This window comes from Phoca vitulina, unplaced genomic scaffold, assembly GCF_004348235.1.
Source record: "Phoca vitulina isolate PV1807 unplaced genomic scaffold, GSC_HSeal_1.0 scaffold44, whole genome shotgun sequence".
In the NCBI taxonomy this organism is placed as follows: domain Eukaryota; kingdom Metazoa; phylum Chordata; class Mammalia; order Carnivora; family Phocidae; genus Phoca; species Phoca vitulina.
Window position 1 is genome coordinate 9,201,561 of NW_022589747.1, and position 15,911 is coordinate 9,217,471.

The following is a 15,911-nucleotide window of genomic DNA, read 5'->3' on the forward strand; positions in this document are numbered from 1 at the left end:
TGTTATTTGTCCTCTCTCATTTCTGATTTTATTTATTTGGATCCTTTCTCTTTTCTTTTTGATAGGTTTGGCTAGGGGTTTATCAACTTTATTAATATTTTCAAAGAACTGTTGTTTTTTGTTGTTGGGGTTTAGTTTCTATATCATTTATTTCTGCTCACATCTTTATTATTTCCTTTATTCTGCTGGCTTTAGGCTTCGTTTGTTCTTTTTCTAGCTCCTTCAGTTAGGTTATGTTGTTTCTTTGAGCTTTTTCTTCCTTCTTGAGGTAGACCTATATTGCTATACGCTTCTCTCTTAGGACAGCTTTTGCTGCATCTTAAAGGTTTTGGACTGTTATGTTTTAATTTTCATTTGATTCCATGTACTTCTTTGTTTTGTTTTTTAAGATTTTATTTATTTATTGAGAGAGAGAGAAATAGTGAGAAAGAGCGCAAGTGGGGGTGGGGGTGGGGAGAGGGAGAAGCAGTCTTTCCACTGAACAGGGAGCCTGATGCGGGGCTCGATCCCAGGACCCTGGGATCATGACCTGAGCTGAAGGTGGACACTTAACTGACTGAGCCACCCAGGCGCCCCCCATGTACTTCTTTGATTTCCTGGTTCACTCATTCATTGCTTAGTAGCATGTTGTTTAACCTCTGTGTATTTATGGTCATTCAAGATTTTTTCTTCTTGTTCACTTCTAGTGTCATAGTGTTGTGGTCAGAAAAGGGGCATGGTATGACTTCAGTCTTTTTGTGTTTGTTGAAGCCTGTTGTGTGATCTAATACGTGAAAAATTGTTTTATATATTTGGGTGCTCCCATATTGGGTGTATAAATATTTACAATTATTATATCTTCTTATTGGATTATCCCCTTTATGATTATATAGTCCCCTTCTTTTTTTTTTTTTTTTCCAATTTCAATCTTAGTGAACATACAGTGCAATATTGGTTTATGGAGTAGAATTCACTGATTCAGTCACTTTCATACAACAACCAGTGATCATCACAACAATTGCCTTCTTTAATCTCCATCACCCGTCTAGCCCATCCTGCCCTCGTTCCTCCATCAACCCTCAGTTTGTTCTCTATTGTTAAGAGTCATTTATGACTTGTTTCGCTCTCACCTTTTTTTCTTACCCTGTCCCATATGTTTATGTTTTCTTACTTGAATTCCATATATGAGTGAGATCATATGGTATTTGTCTTTCTCTGACCTATTTTACGTAGAATAATACACTGTAGCTCCATCCACATTGTTGCCAATGACAAGATTTCATTCTTTTTGATGGCTGAATAATATTTTTTTCCATTTTACATATAACTCACATCTTCTTTATCCATTCATCAAATGATGGACATTTGGGCTCTTTCCATAGTTTGGCTATTGTTGATAATGCTGCCATAAATATTGGGGTGCATGTGCCCTTTCGAATCTGTATTTTTGTATCCTTTGGGTAAATACCTAGTAGTACAATTACTGCCTCGTAGGGGTACTTCTATTTTTAACTTTTGAGGAACCTCCAAACTGTTCAGATTGGCTGTGCCAGTTTGCATTCCCACCAACAGTGCAAGAGGGTTCCCCTTTCTCCGCATTCTCACCAACATTTGTTGTTTCCTGTATGGTTAATTTTAGTCATTCTGACAGGTGTGAGGTAGTTTTGATTTGTAGTTCCCTGATGATGAGCGATGTTGAGCATCTTTTCATATGTCTGTAAGCCATCTGGATGTCTTCTTTGGAAAAGTGTCTGTTCATGTCTTCTGCCCATTTCTTTTTCTTTTTCTTTCTTTTCTTTTCTTCTTTCCTTTTTTTTTATTTAGAGAGAGAGCAGGAGCAGGAGGGGCAGAGGGAGAGAGAATCCGAAGCAGAATCCAAGCTGAACACAGAGCCTGAAGCGGGGCTTGATCTCACAACCCTGAGACCACAACCTGAGCCAAAACTGAAAGTTGGACACTTAAGTGAATGTGCCACCCAGGCACCCTGTCTTCTCCCTATTTCTTAACTGGAATATTTGTTTTTTGGGTGTTGAGTTTGATAAGCTCTTTATAGATTTTGGATACTAACGCTTTATCAGATATATTATTTGCAAATATCTTCTCCCATTCCGCCAGCTGCCTTTTAATTTTGTTGATTGTTTCCTTTGCTGTGCAGAAGGTTATATCTTGATGAATCCTATTATTCATTTTTGCTTTTGTTTCCCTTGCCTCCGGCAACGTGTCTAATAAGTTGCTATGGCTGAGCTCAAAGAGGTTTCTGCCTGTGCTTTCCTCTAGGTTTTTGATGATTTCCTGTCTCACATTTAGGTGTTCCATCCATTTTTAATTTATTTTTGTGTATGGTGTAAGAAAGTGGTCCAGTTTCGTTCCTCTGAATGTGGCTGTCCAGTTTTCCCAACACCATTTGTTGAACAGAATTTTTCCCATTGGATCTTCTTTCCTGCTTTGGCAAAGATTAGTCTATGACCGTATAGCTGTGGGTTCATTTCTGGTTTCTCTATTCTGTCCCATTGATCTATGTGTCTGATTTTGTGCCAGTACCATATTGTCTTCATGATTGCAGCTTTGTAAAATAGCTTGAAATCTGGAATAAGTGATACCTCCAGTTTTGTTTTTCTTTATCAGAATTGCTTTGGCTCTTTGGGGTCTTTTCTGGTTCCATACACATTTTAATATTGCTTATTCTAGCTCTGTGAAAAATGCTGGTGCTATGTAGATTGCTTTGGGTAGCATAGACATTTTAACAATGTTTGTTCTTCCAGTCCCTGAGCATGGAAAGCTTTCCATTTCTTTGTATCCTTTTCAATTTATTTCATAAGTGATCTATAGTTTTCAGAATACAAATTTTTTATCACTTTACTTAGGTTTATTCCTAGGTATCTTATTTGGGGGGGCGGGCAATTACACATGGGATCGATTCCCTGATTTCTTTTTCTGCTGCTTTGATATTGGTGTATAGAAATGCAATAGATTTGTGCACATTGATTTTATATTCTGCAATATTGATGAATGCACGTATTAGTTCTAGCGATTTTTTGGTGGAGTCTTTCAGATTTTCTTTTTCTTTTTTTTTTAAGACTTTATTTGAGAGAGAGAGAGAGAGAGCAAGTCTGTGCACAGAATGAGAGGGAGAAGCAGACTCTCCGCTGAGCAGGGAGCCCGACATGGGGCTCGATCCCAGGACTCCAGGATCATGACCCAAGTTGAAGGCAGACACTTAACCAACTGAGCCACCCAGGTTCCCCATCTTTTGGATTTTCTACATAGATTTTCTCTATGTCATCTGCAAAGAGTGAAAATTAGACTTTTTCCTTGCAATTTGGATGCTTTTTATTTTTGTTTTCTGATTGCTGAGGCTTAGATTGCCAGTCCTATGTTAAATAGTAATGGGGACAGTGGAAATCCCTCTCTTATTCCTGACAGTAGGGGAAAAGCTGTCAGTTTTTCCCCACTGAGGATAGTATTAGCCGTAGGTCTTTCATATATGGCCTTTATGATGGTGGGGTATGTTCCATCTATCCCTACTTTGTTGAGGGTTTTTATCCAGAATGGATGCTGCATTTTGTCAAATGCTTCTTCTGCATCTATTGACAGGATCACATGGTTCTCATCCTTTTATTAATGAGGTGTATCGTGTTGACTGATTTGTGAATATTGAACCACCTCTGCAGCCCAGGAATAAATCCCACTTGATCTTGGTGAATAATTCTTTTAATGTACTGTTGGATTTGATTTGCTAGTATCTTGTTGAGAATTTCTGTATCCATGTTCATCAGGAATACTGGTCTGTAATTCTTTTTAGTGTCTTTGTCTGGTTTTGGGATCAAGGTAGTGCTGGCTTCATAGAATGAATGGAACTTTTCTTTCCATTTCTGTTTTTAGGAACAGTTTGAGTATTCACATTTAAATGTTTGGTAGAATTCCCCTGGGAATCTGTCTGGCCCAAGACTTTTGTGTGTTGGGAGATTTTTGATGACTGATTCAGTTTCTTTGCTGGTTATTGGTCCGTTCAAATTTTCTATTTCTTCCTGTTTTAGATTTGGTAGTTTGTAGGTTTCTAGTACTTTGTCCATTTCTTCCAGGTTGCCTAGTTGGCATATGATTTTTCATAGTATTCTCTTATAGTTGTTTGTATTTCTGTGTTGTTAGTTATGATCTCTCTGCTTTCATTCATGATTTTATGTATTTGGGTCCTTTCTCTTTTCTTTCTGATAAGTCTGGCTAGGGGTTTATCAATTTTATTAATTCTCTCGAGGAACCAGCTCTTAGTTTTGTTAAATTGTTCTACTGATTTTTTTTGTTGTTGTTTCTGTATCATTTATTTCTGCACTCATGTTTATTATTTCCCTTCTTCTGCTGGCTTTAGGCTTTATTTGCTATTCCTTTTCTAGTTCCTTTAAGTGTAAGGTTTTTTTGTGTATATTTGAGACTTTTCTTGCTTCTTGAGGTATGCCTGTATTGCAGTATACTTCTCTCTTAGTCTTTGCTGCATCCCAAAGGTTTTTGAATGTTGTCTTTTCATTTTCATTTGCTTCCATATATATTTTTTTATTCTTTCTTTAATATCCTGGTTAAGCCATTCATTTTTTACTGGGATGTTCTTTAACCTCCATGTATTTGTGGTCTTTCCAATTTTTTTTCTTGTGATTGACTTCCAGTTTCATAGCATTGTGGTCTGAAAATATGCATGATATGATCTCAATCTTTTTGTACTTGTTGAGGGTTGATTTGTGACCCTGTATATGATCTATTCTGGAGAATGTTCCATGTAAACTCAAAGAATGTGTATTCTGCTGCTTTAGGATGAAATGTTCTGAAAATATCTATTAAGTTCATCTGATCCAGCGTGTTATTCAAAGCCATTGTTTCTTTGTTGATTTTCTGCTTAGATGAGGTGTCCGTTGCTGTAAGTGGGGTGTTAAAAGTCTCCTTCTTTTATTGTATTGTTATCAATGAGTTTCTTTATGTTTATTATTAATTGTTTTACATATTTGGGTGTTCCAAGTTGGGGGCATAAATATTTATAATTGTTAGATCTTCTTGATGGATATAGATCCCTTCATTATGATATAGTGCCCTTCATCTCTTGTTACAGTTTTTATTTTAAAGTCGATTTTGTCTGATATAAGTGTGGCTACTCCCAGCTTTCTTTTGATGCCCATTAGCATGATACATGGTTTTTCATTTCTCACTTTCCATCTGCAGGTGTCTTTAGGTCTAAAATGAGTCTCTTGTAGGCAGCTTATAGATAGATCTTGTTTTTTTTTAATCCATTCCCACACCCTATGTCTTTTGATTGGAGCATTTATAGTCCATTTACATTCAGAGTGATTATTGAAAGATGAATTTAGTGCCATTTTTTTACCTATGGAGTTGGTGTTTCTGGTGATGTTCTCTGGTCCTTTCTAGTCTTTGTTGCTTTTGGTCTCCCCCGCCCCCCCACCCTCAAAAGATTCCCCTGTAATATTTCTTTCAGAGCTGGTTTAGTCGTCACGAACTCCTTTAGTTTTTGTTTTTCTGGGAAAGTCTTTGTCTCTCCTATTCTGAATGACAGTCTTGCTGCATAAAGAATTCTTGGGTGCAGGTTTTTTCCTTCAGCACGTTGTATATTTCCTTCCAATGCTTTCTGGCCTGCCAGGTTTCAGTGGACAGATCTGCTGTGAACCTGATGTGTCTTCCCTTTTAGGTTAAGAACTTTTTTTCCCTTGCTGCTTTCAGGATTCTTTCCTTGTTTGTGTATTTTGTGATTTTCACTGTGATATGGCTTGGCGATGGTCAGCTTCTGTTGAATTTCATGGGTGTTTTCTGTGCTTCCTGGATTTTGATGTCGTGTCCTTCCCCAGATTAGGGAAGTTTCAGCTATCATTTGTTTGAATAAACCATCTGCCCCTTTTTCTCTCTCTTCATCTTCTGGGACTCCTATGATACGAATATTATTATATTTTTGTAAATTGCTGAGTTCCCTAAGTCTGTCTTTGTGGTCCATTACCTTTCTTTCCCTCTTTTTTTTTTCAGATTCATTGTTTTTGATAGTTTTATCTTCAGTATCACTAATTTGCTCCTCTGCTTCATCCATCCTTGTTTTTATGACTTCCATTTGGGATTGTGTCTTGGTTGTAGCATTTTTAATTTTGGCCTGACTAGATTTTAGTTTTTTTTTAATCTATGCAGTAAGTGATTGTCTGGTGTCTTCTATGCTTTTTTTCAAGCCCAGCTAGTCTCCTAATAATCATTGCTTTAAATTCTAGTTCAGACACATTGTATCTGTATTGATTAAATCTCTGTCCATGAGTTGTACTTCCTTTCTTTTGGGGTGAATTTCTCCATCTCATCATTTTGGTCTAGAAAAGAAGAAAGAAAGGGAAAAAAACCATAAAAGATAAAGAAAAATATAACAGAACAGAAACAAAGCAACTAGATCCTGGGTGTTTTGGTCTGCTTGTTAAAAAGATCTAGATCCCAACATAAAATAAATAAAATAATATAATATAAAAGTAAACAAAAAATAAAAAATATATGCATAAAGTATATCCATATAAGTAAATTTAAAATTAATATTAAAAACGAAGGAATCAAAAAATAAGAAAATAATTGGAAAATAATAATAAAATAAGTAATAAAAGTAAAAAGGCAGTTCGATCCTATTTACCCCTAGAGCTCAAGCTTTGCAGCACTCTATGATCAGGAAGCTTAGTGCTAGCAAGTTGTTCATGCTGGTCTTCTGGAGGAGATCTCAGGCTGACTTGTTTCAGTGGAAATGCACTTCCAGGGCACAGGGGTGCAGGGCTTGGTGTAAACAGCTCCAGCCTCCACTAGGTGGTGCTGTTTTCCTCCCTGAAGGCTTTCAGCACTGATGGGTAGGATGAATATGGCAGTATCCCACTATCTAGCCTGGGAGGTGAAAGTTCATGCCCACACTCTTCAGTGAGCCCTCACAGAAGAACAGTCAATCACTCTTGTGTCCCCTGTTTTCATCAGAACCCTACATTCACCTTGCCTGTGTCTGAGGTTTTTTATCTCAGGTGCAAAACTGAGTTTCAAAACTCCAAATTTTATCAACTTCTCTAGCGCAGATCCATACTGTTCCTCCAGGGGAGGGTCTCACCATGCTTTTGCCATTTGCTGGGCCATGCCAGGAAAGTGGTCACACAACCACCCAGCCTTTCTAAATTTATGTCCAAACAGAGCAGAAGGCCGGCACCAACACTCGCTGTTCTCAGCTGGCTTCCATACTCCAGTGCCTGGGAACAGTGCAGCACTTAGGCGCCACCCATTCTTGCAAACCAAGGGATCCTCGGACCACGGTGTCACACCTGGGATTCTGCCCCACTTCACACCTGAGCACCTTTAAGCCTGGCATGTTCCCCACTGTAGCAGACTTCTAAAAGTTCAGATTTTGCTTATAATACTTTGTGGTAACTTCTGTAAGTAAGCTTCCTCCCTGCCACTGTATCCATAGCTGTATCTCTCCCAATTCAACTCTCCGCACCTCCTAACTTCCAAAAGAGGTCACTTTTCTACTTGTAGACTTGCAGTTTTTGTTCTCTCAGACTTCTGACTGATTTCTTGGGTGTTCAGAATGATTTGATAAATATCTAGCTGTGTTTGAGGGACGACACAAGCTTAGGGTCCCCCTAATCCTTTGCCACCTTAAGTCTTACCCTATAGTGTCCTTCTTTGTCTCTTATTACAGTCTTTGGTTTAAAATCTAGTTTGTCTGATATAAGTATTGCTAACTCTGGCATTCTTTTGTCATCTGTTTGCATTATAAATATTTCTCCGTCCCTTCACTTTCTGTCCCTTCACTTTCAATGTCCGTGTGACTTTAGGTCTAAAGTGAGTCTTTTCAATTATCATATGGTTTTCCTTATGTGTGGAATATAAGAATTAGTGCAGAGGATCATAGGGGAAGGGAGGGAAAACTGAATGGGAAGAAATCAGAGAGGGAGACAAACCATGAGAGACTCTGGACTCCAGGAAACAAACTGAGGGTTGTGGAAAGGGAGGTTGGGCGGAGGGATGGGGTAACTGGGGGACGGGCATTAAGGAGGGCACATGATGTGATGAGCACTGGGTGTTACACACAGGTAATGAATCATTGAACACTACATCAACAGCTAATGATGTACTATATGTTGGCTACTTGAATTTAAATGAAATAAAGTTAGTCTTTTGTAGGCAGCATATGATGAGTCTTTTTTTTTTTTTTAATGCATTCTGTTACTCTTTGTCTGTGGATTGGAGCATTTAGTCCATTTACAAATATTCAGAATAATTATTGATAGATAATGTATTTAGTGCTATTTTATTACTTGTTTTGTCATTCTTTCTAGAGACTTTTTTTCTGATGTTTTCTTGTGTTTTTCAATTTTCGTCTCTCCTTTCCACTCAGAGAGTCCCCTTTAATGTTTCTTGCAGGGCTGGTTTAGTGGTTTTAGTTTTTGTTTGTCTGGAAAACTCTATCACTCCTCCTAGTCTGAATGATAGCTTTGCTGGATAGAGTATTCCTGGCTGCATACTTTTCCCATTCAGCATGTTGAATATATCATTCCACTCCCATCTGGCTTGCCATGTTTCTATTGAAAAAAAATCTCCTGCTAGTCTTATGGGGTTTCCCTTGTAAGTTAAAGACTTTTTTTGTCTTGCTGCTTTTAAGATTTTTTTCTTTATCAATATGTTTTGCAAATATAATTACAGTATGTCTTGGTACTGACCTTCTTTTGTTGATTTTGCTCAGGGTTCTCTGTGCCTCCTGTATCTAGCTTTCTGTTTTCTACCCCAATTTAGGGACGTTTTCAGCTATTATTTCTTCAAATAAATTTTCTTCCCCCTTTTCTCTCTCTTCTTCTTCTGGGACTCCTATAATAAAGATATTACTACATTTGATGGAGTTACTGAGTTCCCTAAATCTATTCTCATGTTGCATAATTCTCCTTTTTCTCTTTCATTCAGCTTCAATTCTTTCCATTACATTGTCTTCGGGGTCATTAGTTTGTTCCTCTACTTCTTTCAGCCTGCTGTTTATTTCTCAGTTGTGTTTCTGATCTCTTTTATTGCACTCTTCATCTCTGATTGATTCTTTTTTAACTTTTATCTCTATGGTAAGGATCTCACTGATGTCTTTTGTGCTTTGCCCCAAGCCCAGTAAGTATCCTTATGATCATTGCTTTAAATGCTCCATCAGGCATGTTACTTATGTCTGTTTCACTTAGATCTCTGGTCATGGCCTTATCTTGTTCATTTGTGACAAATTCTTCTGTCTTCGCATTTTGTCTAAATCTCTGCCTTCTTCTGTGTGTTAGAAAAGCCAGTTATGTTTCATGTTCCTAAATGTAATGGCCTTATGAAAAGTGTTCATGCAGTGCCCAAGGCCTGGCGCTTCAGGGAGTGTCTCTGGTGTGTGCTGCTTGCACTGTACTGATGTTTTTGGCTTCTCTGTCCTTCAGACCAGTCGTTTGCAGAGGCTGTCCTGCCTTCTGTGGGCAGTGTTTGGTGCCTGGCCTGAATGTGGCAAGTTTTAACTAGGTGTGCTCTTCTGCTTTTGAAATGAGACCTGTCACCACCTCCACTGCAGCTGAGGCCCTGCGGAACTCCCTGTTTGGGAGACGTGATGTGGGCATGAGTTTGTGCTGGTCTTTGGAGGAAGGACCCTCTGCACTGGGACTGAAGGAAGTGTGACTGGAAGGCAGTCTCACCAGAGCACAGAGGGGTAGGGCTTCTTGGTGCAAAAAGTTAGGCAGCCAGTGTTTGCACTGCACTGCTTCCTGCAAGTGACTCTCTTTATGCTTCGGGTCAGGAGAGAGAAATGGCGCCAGCTAGCTCCTTTGTTCCTGGAGAGGCATCCACTTAAATACAGCTCTTCAGGGACATGTTCCAAGAAGAGCAAATAATGTCTCCACTGTGTGCCCCAGACACTCTTCAGATCCCTGTTTCCATGCTATCTGCCCCTCAGGTTGTTTGCTTGCCTTACTCTATTGCAGCCAAGTCTGCTGACCTTTAAAACAACAGGTTTTAAGCCCCACTGGTTGCAAGAACTTAACGAAATTTAGCCCCTTTCATTTTCCAAGTCAGTGGCTTTGGGGAAATGTTTTTTGTGCGTCCCCCTGTGTGCTCCTCTCTCTTGCCCTTCTCTACCACCTCTGCTCCCTCCCTCCCACAACACTCGTGATCCTTTTCTCCCCTAAACCATGTCTCTGCACTTCCTACCTCTTCAGTGTGGCCTCTTTTCTTCTCTTAGTTTTGGAGTTTGTTCCTTCAGTCTTCAGGTTGATTTCTGATGTATTCAGGATGATTCCATAGTTACCTAGTTGTATTTTTCAGATGAGGCAAGTCTAGGGTCTGCCTACTCCAGTGTCATCTTTGAAACCCCAGGAGAGATGGGAATTCTAAGAAAGAATAAAACAGAAATGCTTAGAAATCAAATGTACTATAACAGAAATGAAGAATTCCTTTGATAGGTTTATTATAGACAAAACACAATTAAGGAAAGAATTAGTGACCTTGAGAATGACATAGAAACTTCCAAAACTGAAAATGAAATTGAAAAAAAGTCTAAAAAATACCCAGTAGAGAATATTCAGGTACTGTGGGACAATGACAAAAGGCATAACATATATGAAATGGGAATATCAGAAGGAGAAGGAACAGAGAAAAAAACAGGAGCAATATTTAAAGCAATAGTGACTGACAATTTCTAGAAATTAACATCAGACACCAAACCATAAATCCAGGAAGCTCAGAGAACACCAAATAGGATAGATGCCCTCCAACCAAAAAAAAACCTCCACAGGTAGACCAAAAATAAAAAACTTCACGTAGGCATATTATACTCAAACTTCATAAAACCATAAATAAATAATCTTGAAAGACAGAAGGAAAAAAAATGTCCTACTTTATAGCAGAGCAAAAATAAGAATTACACCAGACTTCTTTTCAGCAACCATATAAGCAAGATGAGGGTGGAGTGAAGTATTTAAAATACTGAGAGGAAAGAATCAGGGTCCTAGAATTCTGTAACTTGCTCAGTTAGCCTTAAAAAGTTAGTGAGAAATAAAAACTTCAAACAAAAATTAAGGGAATTTATTGCCAGTAGACCTACCTGCAAGAATGTTGAAACAAGTTATTTTGAGAAGGAAAATGATATAGGTCAGAAACTTGGATCTACATAAAGAAAAGAACATCAGAGAATGAATAGGTGAAAGTGGAATAATAATTTTTATTTTTTTATTCTTAATTACTCTAATGGGTCAAACTATATGTTCAAAATAACATTTGTGTAAAATATTTGTTCAAAATAATAACATTATTCAATCATGCATGTTTATATGATACTTGTATATGCTTAAATGTGTGTAATACATATAAGTAAATTGAATGACATCAAGATACAAGGGACGAGAGGGAGGAATTAGGAATATTTTGTTATTATGAGGTGCTGGCTCTATCCTTGAAATGATACAGTGTGATATGAGAGTGGAGTGGGATTAAATAAGAAAAATCACATCATCTTATCAATAAATGCAGAAAAACATTTGACAAAATCTACCGCCTATTCTTGACAGAAAATCTCTGGAAACTTAGGAATAGTTCTTCTATTTAGTGAAGAACATCCACAAAAGAGCCTAAAACTAACATCATATTTAATGATAAGACACTTGAAGCTTTCCTGCTAAGGTCAGCAACAAGACAAGAAGGTTCTCTCTCACAACCGCTTTCATCATTGTACCAGAAGTTCTAACTAATGCAATAAGACTGTAGAAAGAAATAAAAAGGTATACAAATTGGGAAGGAAGAAATAAAACTGTCTTTGCAGATGACATGATCATTCTATGTAGAAAATCAGAAATAACAAAAAAAAAAAAAAATCAAGCAGTTACTGCAAGGTTACAGGATATGAGGTTAATATAGAAAAGTGAGTCACTTTCCTATGTAAATGCAATGAGTAAGTGGAATTTGAAATTAAAAACAGTGCCATTTGTGATCATTTTGGCAGCACATATACTAAAGTTGGAACGATACAGAGAAGATTAGCATGGCCCCTGCACAGGGATGACATACACATTCATGAAGCAGTCCATTAAAAAAAAAAACATAGTACCATTCATATTAGTCGTCCACCCCAAATGAAATGGTTAGGTATAAATGTAACAAAATATGTACAAAGTTTGTGTGAGGTAAACTACAAAATGCACAACATATCTAAAAGGCCCTCACCAAAAAAGATAATACAGATGTGAAGTAAGTATATGAAAAGATGTTCGACATCGTATGTTATTAGGGAATTGACAAACTCCAAAACACTGACAATACCAATTCCTGATGACAATGTGCAGCACAGAGCTTTCACTTATTGCTAGTATATATTTATATTCTTTTTTTTTTATTCTAAAGAATTTTGAGATAAGCAGAAGAGTATGCAATGAGACTGAATGGGGACGTTAAAGAGTAACATAAAGTTGCTCTCTGGCCCTTTACAAAAAAGGGGGGTGGGGGTGGCCAACCCTGTAGTAGAGGACCATAGCCAAGGTATGATTGAGGGAACGTAGGCATAAGCTTGTAGTGACATTAATTACTTTTAATTATATAATTAAGATTCAAACAGGAGTTTGCAGATAGGGGAAGAAGGTACAGAAACATTATAAATGAGGTGGAGAAACCATTGAAACAGGAAATTTTAGAAGCCACACTCCTTTTCACTGTGTATAAATTTATTTCACAATGTAAATGAAATGGATAATTCTCTGTGAATACATAATCTACCAAACCTCACCCCAGGAGAGATGTAACATCTAAATAGACAAACTTCCAAATAAAAACTTGAGAATGTTGTTCAAGATCTACCCCCAAAATTTCACTGGGAAATTTTACCAAACCTTGAAAGAACAGGAAATCCAAGGAGAATAGCATCAGCAAATTGGTGGAACAGGAGTTTTCTACCATCTTTCCCCCAAAGAACACTGATTGTGGCAATCACGCACAGGTGAGAGTACCTTTGTGGGACCCAGGAATCCAGTAGAGAACTTCCAAGCACACCACTGTGAGGACAAAAAAATCTTGAGATTGGGAACACTGAAGAGAGTAAGCAGAACAGTTTCACTTTTCCTATGTCACCCCATCTCCAAGGTGGCACAGCTCAGTGCAAAAAGACGAACTCAGCCTGCAGTTTCTCCCACAGGGGAAAGTGAGAGCATGTGAGTGAGTTTCCTATTTCCCCAGCTACAAAGGATGCTGTCAAAGACACTCACTTCTCTCTCACTCTTTCAGAATACAGGGGTGATCTACATGACTGAGGGGCAGGGAGACTGGGAGCATAACAGCCAGTGTTCAGAACGCAACAAGGAACACAGATCTTACTAATCACACACTCCATTAGGAAGCCTGGCCACTAGCTGATGGGAATACTTGGCCTGTGAATCCCCCCATCTGACCCATGGGCATCTCTGACATTTCATTCTCCTTACCCACATGGTGCTCCACCCTATACCTGCAGAGTACAAGTCTTTGTGGACAGTTAGAATAAGTAGAAAGACAGCTCAACCCTGTAGAAGTGAAAGAGAACATACAAACTTGGGCATTTAGCACTGCTGTAGGGAAAGCAAACAGGAGACTCAGCATGTAGCCTGGCTTTGTGGAATTAGGAGAAGGCATACAATCATAAGAATTCACTCCTAAGAGGGGACAAGAAATTTGGAGTAGGCATATTCATAGAAAAGGTATGATAAAGCCTCAGAATCCCTAGCAGGGCTGACAGAAGGCATTTTTTCCCCCTGAAGGCAGTTAGTAAAGACTGGAGGAGGTGAGTAGTTCTTCAAATGCTAAGACGACAATGTAAGGCTTAAAGAAACATGAAAAATCAAAGAAATAATACCAGTAAAGGAACAAAATAATTTTCTAGTAACTACTCCAAAAGAAATGGAGATCTACAATTTGCTTGAGAAAGAATTCAAATTAGTTGTTTTGAAGAAGTGAGCTTCCAGAAAACACAGAAAGACACCTCAGCGAAATCAGGAAAACAATATGTAAAACAAGAAGTTTAACAGAGAGATGGAAATCATAAGAACAAAAAAAAGAACCAAAGAGGAATTGGGGAGCTGAAGAATACAATGAATGAAATGAAAATAATGCAATAGAAAGCATCAGCAGTAGAAAGAAACAGAACAAAAGACTCTGTGAACTTGAAGACACGTAATTTATAATTATAAAGTCAGAGGAGAAAAAAGTAAAAAGAATGAAGAAAAAGTGAAGAAAGCCTATGTGAATTATGGGATATCATCAAGTGAAACAATGCATATGCATTAGAGGAGTCACAGAAGGACAAAGAGGGAGAAAAGGACAGAAAGCTTATTTAAAGAAATAATGGCTGATAGTTTTCCAAATCTGGGGAGAGAAATGAGCATCAAAGTTCATGAAGCCTATAATTCCCCATATATTTTCAACCCAAAGAGTACTTCACTGAGACACATTATAATAAAATGTCTAAAATCAAAGACATGGATAATTTTATAATTTTGAAAGCAGCAAGAGACAAAAAACTCCTATGTCAAAGGAACACCCATCAATCTATCAGTGGATTTCTCAGGAAAACCTTATAGGCTGGGAGGAGAGTAGGTTGATATATTCAGTCCTTAAAGGAAAAATATACCAAGTAAAAATACTATACCCAGCAAAGCTGTCCTTCCAAAATGAAGGAGAGACAAGGACTTCCACAGACAAACAAAAGCTGAGGGAGTTCATTACCACAAGACCTGCCTTCCAGGAAATGCTGAAATTAGTTCTTTACGCTGAAATGAAAGGATGCAAATGTGAAAATATAAAACACTGATAAAGCAAGTGTATAGTCAAATTCAGGCACTGTAATAATGTAGATCACTTTACCACAAAAGTTAAAGGACAAAAATATTAATAACTATAGCTATGACATTTTTAAATGGATATACAATATAGAATATGTAAATTGTGACATTAGAAACAAAATGTTGAAGGGAGTAGAGTTTTTGTATGAGGTCAGAGTTAACTTATCAGCTTAAAATAGAATGTTATATGTTATATAAACCACAAGGGAAAAACTTATAGTAGTATTCAAGCAATTTTTAAAAAGGAACCAAAGTGTACCAATACAGAAAATCATCAGATTACAAGGGAAGACAGCAAAAGAGGACTAGAAAGAAAATATAAAACAGCCAGAATATGAATAAGATGACATGTGTAAGACCTTACATATTAGTAAGTACTTTAAATTTAAATGGATTATCAAACCAAAAGAAATATAGTGATTGAATGGATAAAAAAACAAGACCTAACTATATGCTGCTTACAAGAGACTCATGTCAGCTTTAATGGACTGCTGAAAGTGAAAGAGCTGAAAGTGAAGAGATGGAAAAAATAACATTTGATGCAAATGAAAACCAAAATAGAGCAGGGGTGGATATACTTATGAAGAAATACACTTCAACTTCAAAACTTTAACAAGAGACAAAGACGGTTATTATGTAATGATAAAGGAGTTAGTTCATCAAGAGGAAATAACAAATATATACATGTACCCAGAGCAGTTAGGGAAGAAAAAGAAATAAAAGCTATCCAGATCAGAAAGAAAAAGTGCAATTGTTTCTGTTTGCAGGTGACACGATCTTGTATACAGAAAACCCTAAAGATCCTGCCAAAAAATTGTTAAAACTGATGAACAAATTCAGTACAAAATTAATATACAAAAATCAGTTGTGTTTCTATAGACTAACAGTAAACTATTGGAGAAAGAAATTAAGAAAACAATTCCATTTATAATAGCATCAAAGAAAAGTCCTTAGGAATAAATTTAATCAAGGAGGTGAAAGATCTATATGCTGAAAATTATAAGACATTGATAAAAGAATTGAAGAAGATGCAGATAAATGGAACAATATCCCATTGTTGTGGATTGGAAGTATTAATGT

The 15,911-nt window shown here is 37.4% G+C and overlaps 1 protein-coding gene and 1 non-coding gene across 2 annotated transcripts in view; both read left to right on the forward strand.

Annotated features, from left to right (window-relative positions):
* LANCL2 (LanC like 2) overlaps window positions 1-15,911 on the forward strand; it is a 56,729-nt gene that overhangs the window by 16,026 nt on the left and 24,792 nt on the right. The window lies entirely within an intron of this gene.
* Window positions 11,956-12,062, forward strand: LOC116648584. Its single transcript, XR_004302552.1, has one exon. It is a non-coding gene; the product is annotated as a U6 spliceosomal RNA (small nuclear RNA).